This window comes from Cebus imitator, unplaced genomic scaffold (genome assembly GCF_001604975.1).
Source record: "Cebus imitator isolate Cc_AM_T3 unplaced genomic scaffold, Cebus_imitator-1.0 Scaffold65, whole genome shotgun sequence".
NCBI lineage: Eukaryota > Metazoa > Chordata > Mammalia > Primates > Cebidae > Cebus > Cebus imitator.
In genome coordinates this window covers 859,049-867,094 of record NW_016107380.1, presented here as the reverse complement: position 1 = coordinate 867,094, position 8,046 = coordinate 859,049, and the positions used below count along the sequence as shown (strand labels likewise).

Here is an 8,046-nt window from a genome sequence, read left to right as displayed (position 1 = left end):
TTTAGTAGAGACGGGGTTTCACCGTGTTGACCAGGATGGTCTTGATCTCTTGACCTCGTGATCCACCCGCCTCGGCCTCCCAAAGTGCTGGGATTACAGGCTTCAGCCACCGCACCCGGCCAAACTTGTATAATTATTAAGAATAATTCCGAAAACTAAAGAGTCATCGATACTGTTAACTCACTGATTACATAAAAAAGAAGTGGAAGAGGCAGGGTGCAGTGACTCATGCCTGTAATGCCAGCACTTTGGGAGGCCAAGGTGGGAGGATCACTTGAAGTCAGGAGTTTGAGATCAGCCTGGCCAACATAGCAAGATCCCATCTCCACTAAATAAATAAATAAATACCGGGGAGTGGTGGTGAGCACCTGTAGTTCTAGCTACTCAGGAGGCTGGGGCAGGAGAATCACTTGAACTCAGGAAGTCAAGGCTACAATGAGCTATGATCATGCCACTGCACTCCAGTCTGGGTGACAAAGTAAGACCCTGTCTCTATAAAAAAGAGAAAGGAAAGGTGGGAGTAGGGAGGGAGAGTAGTGGAGGAAAAGAAAGAATCATATATACCCTCCCAGAATGAGCTTTAGCAATGGGTCATTCCATTGTTCTGACACTGTCAATTAGGTATCTTCCTAATTTTGAGAGTTTTTCTTTATCATTTACATAATGCTGGTGTCATGCACCTTTCAGAAGGTAAAATTAAGTGTCACATTACCTTAATGTTTTAGACTGGTTGTTGGTGTTAGCTTCACTCTCCTAAACTCTGCAACATAACAGGAAGCTTAGTGAAAGGGCCACATATTAACCAGGAAACTCAATCGGCTACACCAACCAAAGTTGACAAACTAATCGCCCGTACTACATTCAAATAGTCTGATCATCCATAAGTAATAAAAGTGTCTCCATAGAAACCAAGTATACAGTAAAATCTGCTCTGAGCACAGGATCTACTTGAACAAAAAGACTTCACTTCAAGCCAAGATTTTGTTCTAACTTAGGTTTACACATTATCATACACAGATATCATTAGATATCACTCCTTTGAATTTCACAGTCCTGAATATTACAAAAAGCTCTGCACATGGAGAGAGAAAGGGGTGGGGGGAGTTTTGGGAGAAAAGATTTGCATATGTAGTTATAAAAATACCAAAGCAGATTCCATGCTAAGCTCTGCCAAAAAGAGAACAATTACTGTTGCCCATCAGCACTCAGCCTTGAAATTATATTCTCTTCTCCAAGCAGAAGCAGTCATCAGATTATCAAAATGAGGTTATCCTGACTAAATTCAAATAGTTCTTATATGGAATAAGCACAATGCAATCAACAGACAAGCAGCTATTTCCTTCCCACACAAACTATAATCTTTTGTGAAATATATTTTTAATGAAGAATACATAACCTCCTACATGTTTACCTCTGCCCTCACACTCCTCCACATAAAAGCACACATACATTTTAAAGAAAGGGAGAAGAATTTTATAACGTCTAAAAACATCCCTTACAATGTAAGGCAAAGAACAGTAACATCTGAACTAAACCCTCAAATACATTTTTTTCATATAGTGTGATGCTTATGAAAGTAAAGCTAGCCTCCAGTGCCTTGTCAGGGAAAGTACAATGAAATCGACATAAACAATGGATCTCACCAATATTTTAATAATTCCTTTCTAATTAGATGCATCATGAAGCCTTAATTCATTCAACTACTAATAACTCAAAACTCACAGAGCTCTGAGTTTAAGCTTTTGCAAATTTCAAATTATAAATTACTTGTCATGAATCATCCTGCTTATTCAAGAAGCAAGTTTTCAAAAGGAAGGTTTTCTTTGTAGCTGATGTTCATAGTGACAGTCATTTTTTTTTCTCCTTCAATCCCTTGAATTTTAAATGTCTAAAATTGAGACAATATGACTTGATGGGTGAAACATTTTTGCCATTAGGATAGCTGATTTGAAATGAGGCTATAAAAATAATTTTGAATGTTCATGCCCACTTAACAGAATTGTAAAGCAGACAGAAGTTTAAAAATCTCTTTTTTCACTAAGGCTTTTTTATCCTACACACAATATCTGCTTGAGGGTACTGGATTCTGGGATGTATCTCATAATTTGGTTTTTAGGAGGCAAACCATTAAGAAATTAATTACAGTGACAAGTAGCCTTGGTAATCTCTTACATTAAGGGAATATGCCTTTGTTCTGGAAACAAAAAATGAATAAAACTTGGTAAGCCAAAATCAGTAAGTGTCTTCAAAAAAAAAAAAGGCCTTGAAAGATCACAAAACCAATTTTGTCTAGATGTGTGAATGATGTAATCCTATTATACTTAACGGAGCATTTAATTTTGTCTAAATGTCATTAAAAAGAATAATAATCGCTGCAGAGGTAGACTAAACAAACATGGACAGACCAGTGTTGTTTCATTCACACCTAAACTACACCCCATCAGAAAAAAAAACCTTGTCTCCTTAACGCAACACATGGTCAAAATTACTTTTGCAAACAAAGTAGCCTAAGGGAAGGATAGAGACAGGAGGAGGAAGAAGAGGAAAAGAAGGAAACGGAGGAGTTAGGAAGACAGACTAGGAAAAAAGTTTGAGAGATAGACACCCTTATCCAAAAGCAAACGTAGCTGCTAAAAAACTGGTGACTAAATCTCACTGCATCCAGTTCGGGAAACTTATTCACATGTGTGTAAGAAAGAGGTAGGGAAAAGCAAGACAATGAAAAAACACATTTGTGCATTCAGTTATAATGCATTTTCACACATGTACACAAATGCACCACTCTGCTCCCCAAAGCATGCTGATAAGAGGGGAAGGTTAACTTTAAAAATCACCTCCAGATAGATACCCAAGCATATCGAGATGAAAAACAACACTAAATTCCTACATGTCACTAGGAATGCTGGCACACCTTTAAATTCAAAACCTCTGTTTTTACACAGGACTGTGATAGTCCAGTTGCTCACGGACTAATCTAACTGATTTGGAAAACAAAATCTTAGCTAACTGAAGAAAACCCAATGCCTTCTCCAGTGCACCCCATGGAGTTACTCCGTGCAGCCTATGGCAAGGTTCTGACTGTCCGCTTCCTTAGGTCCAGGAAATGCACCTTTCCCCACACACAGCCACCGAGAAGGGCTAAGAAACTAACTGAGCCAGAATTGCCGCTGTTCACAAAAGGAATTCCCCCCCCTTCCCCTCCTTCTCCCTCCCCTTTCTTCTCTGTCCCTCCCCCATCATCGCTGGTGAATAATATCACTCTGCTACCTGCCTTGAGCAACACCGTGAGTCCCTGTCTTCAAGCATTCAGGGAATTTAACAGCCTGGAAATTCCTGTTGTCCATTCGCTGAGGTCACAGATAAAGCTAAACAACAAGCCGTGGTTCCCATCAATCATAAGTCACTCACTGATATAATGTATGGTAGGAGACCTGATGGAAGCGAGTCACCAGAGAAAATACCCACTGATGACGCATATCCAGGCATAAAAATAGTTACAGGGCCCTCAAAGGGATTATTCAACAGCCTACATTTAGACTTTCTTACAAGAGACCTGAAGTCAACGTGCTGCAGTTAAGTGGCTGGAGTTGAAGTTTAAGCTTCCTCAACAGACATAACCACAAAAAGCTGTTTTAAATAAGCTCCACAATAACAAGCTGTTTGGTAAATTTTAACACAACTTTATAAGCCCTAAACAGCACCACGAACTATCTTATAAAATGCCACATAGTCTTCTATTTTATCCACTTTCTCCCTCACACAAAGATTTCTCGTTTTTAACTCGTAGTCCCCAAGTGGTAATATTTAATCAGTCCAAAGAAATATAGCCTTAGGTGCTTTCCAAATAAACTTTCGGAAAATGACACAAATTGCTCTCTGCATCTATGTCTTTATAAAACATGCTTTTAAGTAGAATAAAGCTTAATGACAAATTTCACCGAGAAAACTGACATTTTACCCACCGTATTTGCAGTTATCTTTTTCATGAATTGGTTTGATCACTTAGAGAAATAATTACCACATGTATTATGTATTACATACACCTACTAAATATGGTATCTTATACTAACTAGGTGTCACTATTGTTTGACAAATGAGTGAGTGAATGAATGCATCAATAAGTAAAATCTTATGTGCAAATATTTGAATTGAGCAAATGACAAGTAAGATGCTAAGACTGAGATTCTGTTTTTTTTTAATTTTATGAGGAGAAAAATAACTTTTTCCATGTGTAACAATTCTAATAGTTTTCAAATCATCTGTTCTCTTTTCCTCCCACTCAAACATATGCATAGCTACCCTACAAAGCAGGCTGTTCACAGAACTTTCATATCAGAAAATGCTGGATTTTTGCACATATTTATATTTGAATATCTAAAAATGTTCCCTTCCCAGTTTGCCTTAAACAAATGTGCTGACACAATGAACAATGAAGACAACTGGCTATGACAGAACCCAAAATTCTGCCTCAGAACTTGAACACTTCCGACTTGCAACACCCTATTTGTTAGTCTTATTACAAATCCTTTTCTAATTTGGACAGGTTTCCATTGTTACCCAGTTAATTATTAGCCATAGAAATTTATCTTTGATAGAATGTATCTCGGTGCTTAACGTTATTAACTGTCTTGCCCACACAAATGGCAAAAACCTGTTAACAACACTGCTCTAACTTTTGAAGAACACACTTACGGCTTTATTATAGAGGGTAGTTCTCCAGTGAACAAGTAGTTAAAAAGATGACATTTCTCTTCCTGTCCTGGTAGGTTCTGCATCACCTTCCTCAAGTATGATAACACTGCTATAAATACAGGTGCAACATATTTTTAGTACTCAGATTTCACAAAGCATTCACGTTTCTCTCCTGTGCATATGTGTCAACAGTATGTGGCCTAGTTTAAAGAACCTAAATGGAAATGTTCGCTGGTGCCCTCTAGTTGATCATTGCTAAAGCAATTTTGAGGAAGCACACGTGTACCTCCATCACCTCACTCATAAATATTGCAAAGTTCCCAATTAACATTCGGCCATTAATTCCTGACATAAAATGTGAAATAAAAAATGAAATTTAGAAACTTTTATTTCGTAAGATTTCATTATGCATTTTTTTAAAAAATTAACAATAAAGGAAAACTGAGAAATAGAAAAAAACCTAAAAGATAAGATGAATCATATTCCTATTTGCCAAAGAAGAAAGAACGTATTAATACCTAATATTAACTCAGAAACCAAAAATGTTTCACTGATTTTACCATAAGATAGCTCAAAATCAGCCAAGGCACCCTAAAATGATCACATTCACCCTGCTGCAAACATCTGACAGCTTTCAGTCATGGCGGTCTATGCTGGTCAAGTCTGAACTGAAAATCCTCAGATAATTTTCAAACAATTCCAATATCCAAGGGAGACACTATTTCAAATTGCACTGACATATTAACTAACAATCCAGAGATCACTACTGAATCCCCTAAGAGGTTATTTCCATCAGCACTCCTAGTTCTACTAATTCCACGCCTGTTAAATTTACTATCAGCAGAACAATTGTTTTTTGTTAAGAGAAAATGAAACCTCCTTACCCTAGATTAGAAACTATGCTATCGTTATAGTTATTTAAATCTGTGAAATCATTTCCTGCATTGTCTCCTGCAATGAAGAGGTTAAACAAACCACTGCTTAAAATTTTAAAATGCCAAAATACATTTCAGAGGGTAAGTGCTTTTATCTTTTATCTTTTTGAAATCTCAAACAAGGCAATCACCTGGTCACTAAATTTAGGAACAGGTTATTTAATTATCTGGAAAGAACTGGGAGAAGGGGAAGATATAGCAAAAGGGCGATGCAGCAAAAACAAAATGCTTTTTCAAATTAGTCTCTCTAGAAACAATATTTAAATTCATCCCCCATGTCACTAGTAAAATACCATGACAATAAATCAATTTACATGTTTTAACTATATTCAAAAAATGGGAAAATGCATCCCTCGTTCGCTATCCTATGCCCAGTCAAAGACAGATAAATCCCATTTAGACTATAAGGTTAGTTCTCTCCTGTAGTCTCAGTATCATGCTGGATTCTGTTTTGTTTTGTTGTTCTTTTTGAGACAGGTTCTCACTCTGTTGCCCAGGCTGCAGTGCAGCGGTGTGACCGTAACTCACTGCAGCCTCCATCTCCCAGGCTCAAGCAATCCTCCCACCTCAGCCTCCCAAGTAGCTGGGACTGCAGGTGCATGCCATGTTAAGATAGGGTCTCTCTACATTGCCAGGGCTGATTTCAAACTCTTGGGATCAAACAATCCTCCCACCCTGGCCTCCCAAAATGCTGGTTTATCAATTTGAGCCACTGTGCCCAGGCATGGATTCTGTTTTATTTTTAATTTTTAAAAAATTACATTCTTAGATTTTCTCATTGTTTAATAGTGACATTTTTCATTTAGTAAATAAGATTGCTTCTTAAATATTTCATGGGCTTATGCTCAATGACGTCATTATCTTCATTCATTTTTTCCCACCCAGCAATGCACCTACAAGAGTACGTACACCCACCCACCCACACACACACACACACACACACACACACACACACACATATTCAACCTTTCCCTCATGCCTGATCTCCTTTGATGAGGCCAAACATTCAAAGAACCCAGGCTGTACTCAAGAGAGTCATCCTTAACACCTCCTTAAACCTCAGCTCCCATATCTAATCACCAAGCCATGACAATTTTACCAAGCTACCTCTCTTTCTTGTCTGTCTTCTAATTCCAGTACCATGACCTTAGTTTTACCCTTCAGCACGGTGCTCCTCTCAGGGAAATACAGTAATAACTACCCACAGTTCTACCACTTCCCTCAAACATGGCCAATAGTGAGTTGTAGAAAACATAACTCTGACTATAGTACTCATTCCATCAAAACCCTTCAATGGCTCCTAGCTGTATCCTACAAAGTCCTGTCAGAGATCACCCTACACTATCATAACTTTTCATTTCTATGTTTGAACTTTCTATTTGATTTTGAGCTCCTTAAGGTCAGAGACTGTGATTACTGCATCTCCAGCTCTCAGCAGAGTACCTGGCACTTTTGTTGAACTAAAGTGGACTGAGCAACAGGACACTGCACTGACATTTTAAACTCCTGATGCAGCCAGGCATGGTGGCTCACATCTGTAATTCCAGCGTTTTGGGAGACCGAGGCAGGAAGATCTCTTGAGTTCAGAAGATGGAGACCAGCCTTGGCAACAAGGCAAGACATTGTCTCTACAAAGAAATTAGCAAGGGCTACGCACCTGTAGCTCTAGCTACTTGGAAGGCTGAAGCAGTAAGATGACTTAAGGAATTTAAGATTATAGTGAGTTGTGATGGCACCACTACACTCCAGCCCGAGCAGCAGAGCAAGGCCCTATCTCAAAACAAGCAAGCAAACAAAACTCCTGATGTGGTCTAGCTAGACTAGACAAAAAGAACGCATGGCAGGGTAATTCTCTTTAAAATCGAAGAAAACTGAGTTCAACAATAGTCCTGTCATATCTTAGCCAATTACATAGCCCATCTGAACCTTAGGTTCCCAATCTGCAAAACGGTGTTAAGGCAAATGGAATAGCACACTGTGTGTCTGCTACAACCGCTCGCACCTATTGAGAAGATGCTCAATAAATGGCAGCTATTATTACGTTTTAGTGATTTCTGCTGTGCAATTATATATATATCAGACATCAAAATGACCAATTTTGGTGCTGTGCACTAGACAGGTATCTATATATCTATACTATCTAATACTGTAGCCGCTGGCCATAAATGGCTCTTGACACTAGAAATGTGGCTAGTATAACTGAGAAACTGATTTTTCTATTTTAATTAATATAAATTTAGGTACTTCATGGGACTGGGTGGCTATGGCACTGGACAGCACAGACCAAATTAGCCCTGACATCAATGGAGCCCCCTTTAAGTGTCTATCATTTCCCTTTCCCCAGAATCAGTCTTGTTTACAAGGATTCCAGGCCAGTGTTAATTAGGGTCTATGTCTTCATTTTTTTTTTTTTTTTTTT

At 38.4% G+C, this 8,046-nt stretch overlaps 1 protein-coding gene across 2 annotated transcripts in view; it reads right to left on the bottom strand.

The window, feature by feature from the left end:
- HIVEP2 (HIVEP zinc finger 2) overlaps window positions 1-8,046 on the bottom strand; it is a 200,051-nt gene that overhangs the window by 137,638 nt on the left and 54,367 nt on the right. The gene's annotated exons all lie outside the window — the stretch shown is intronic.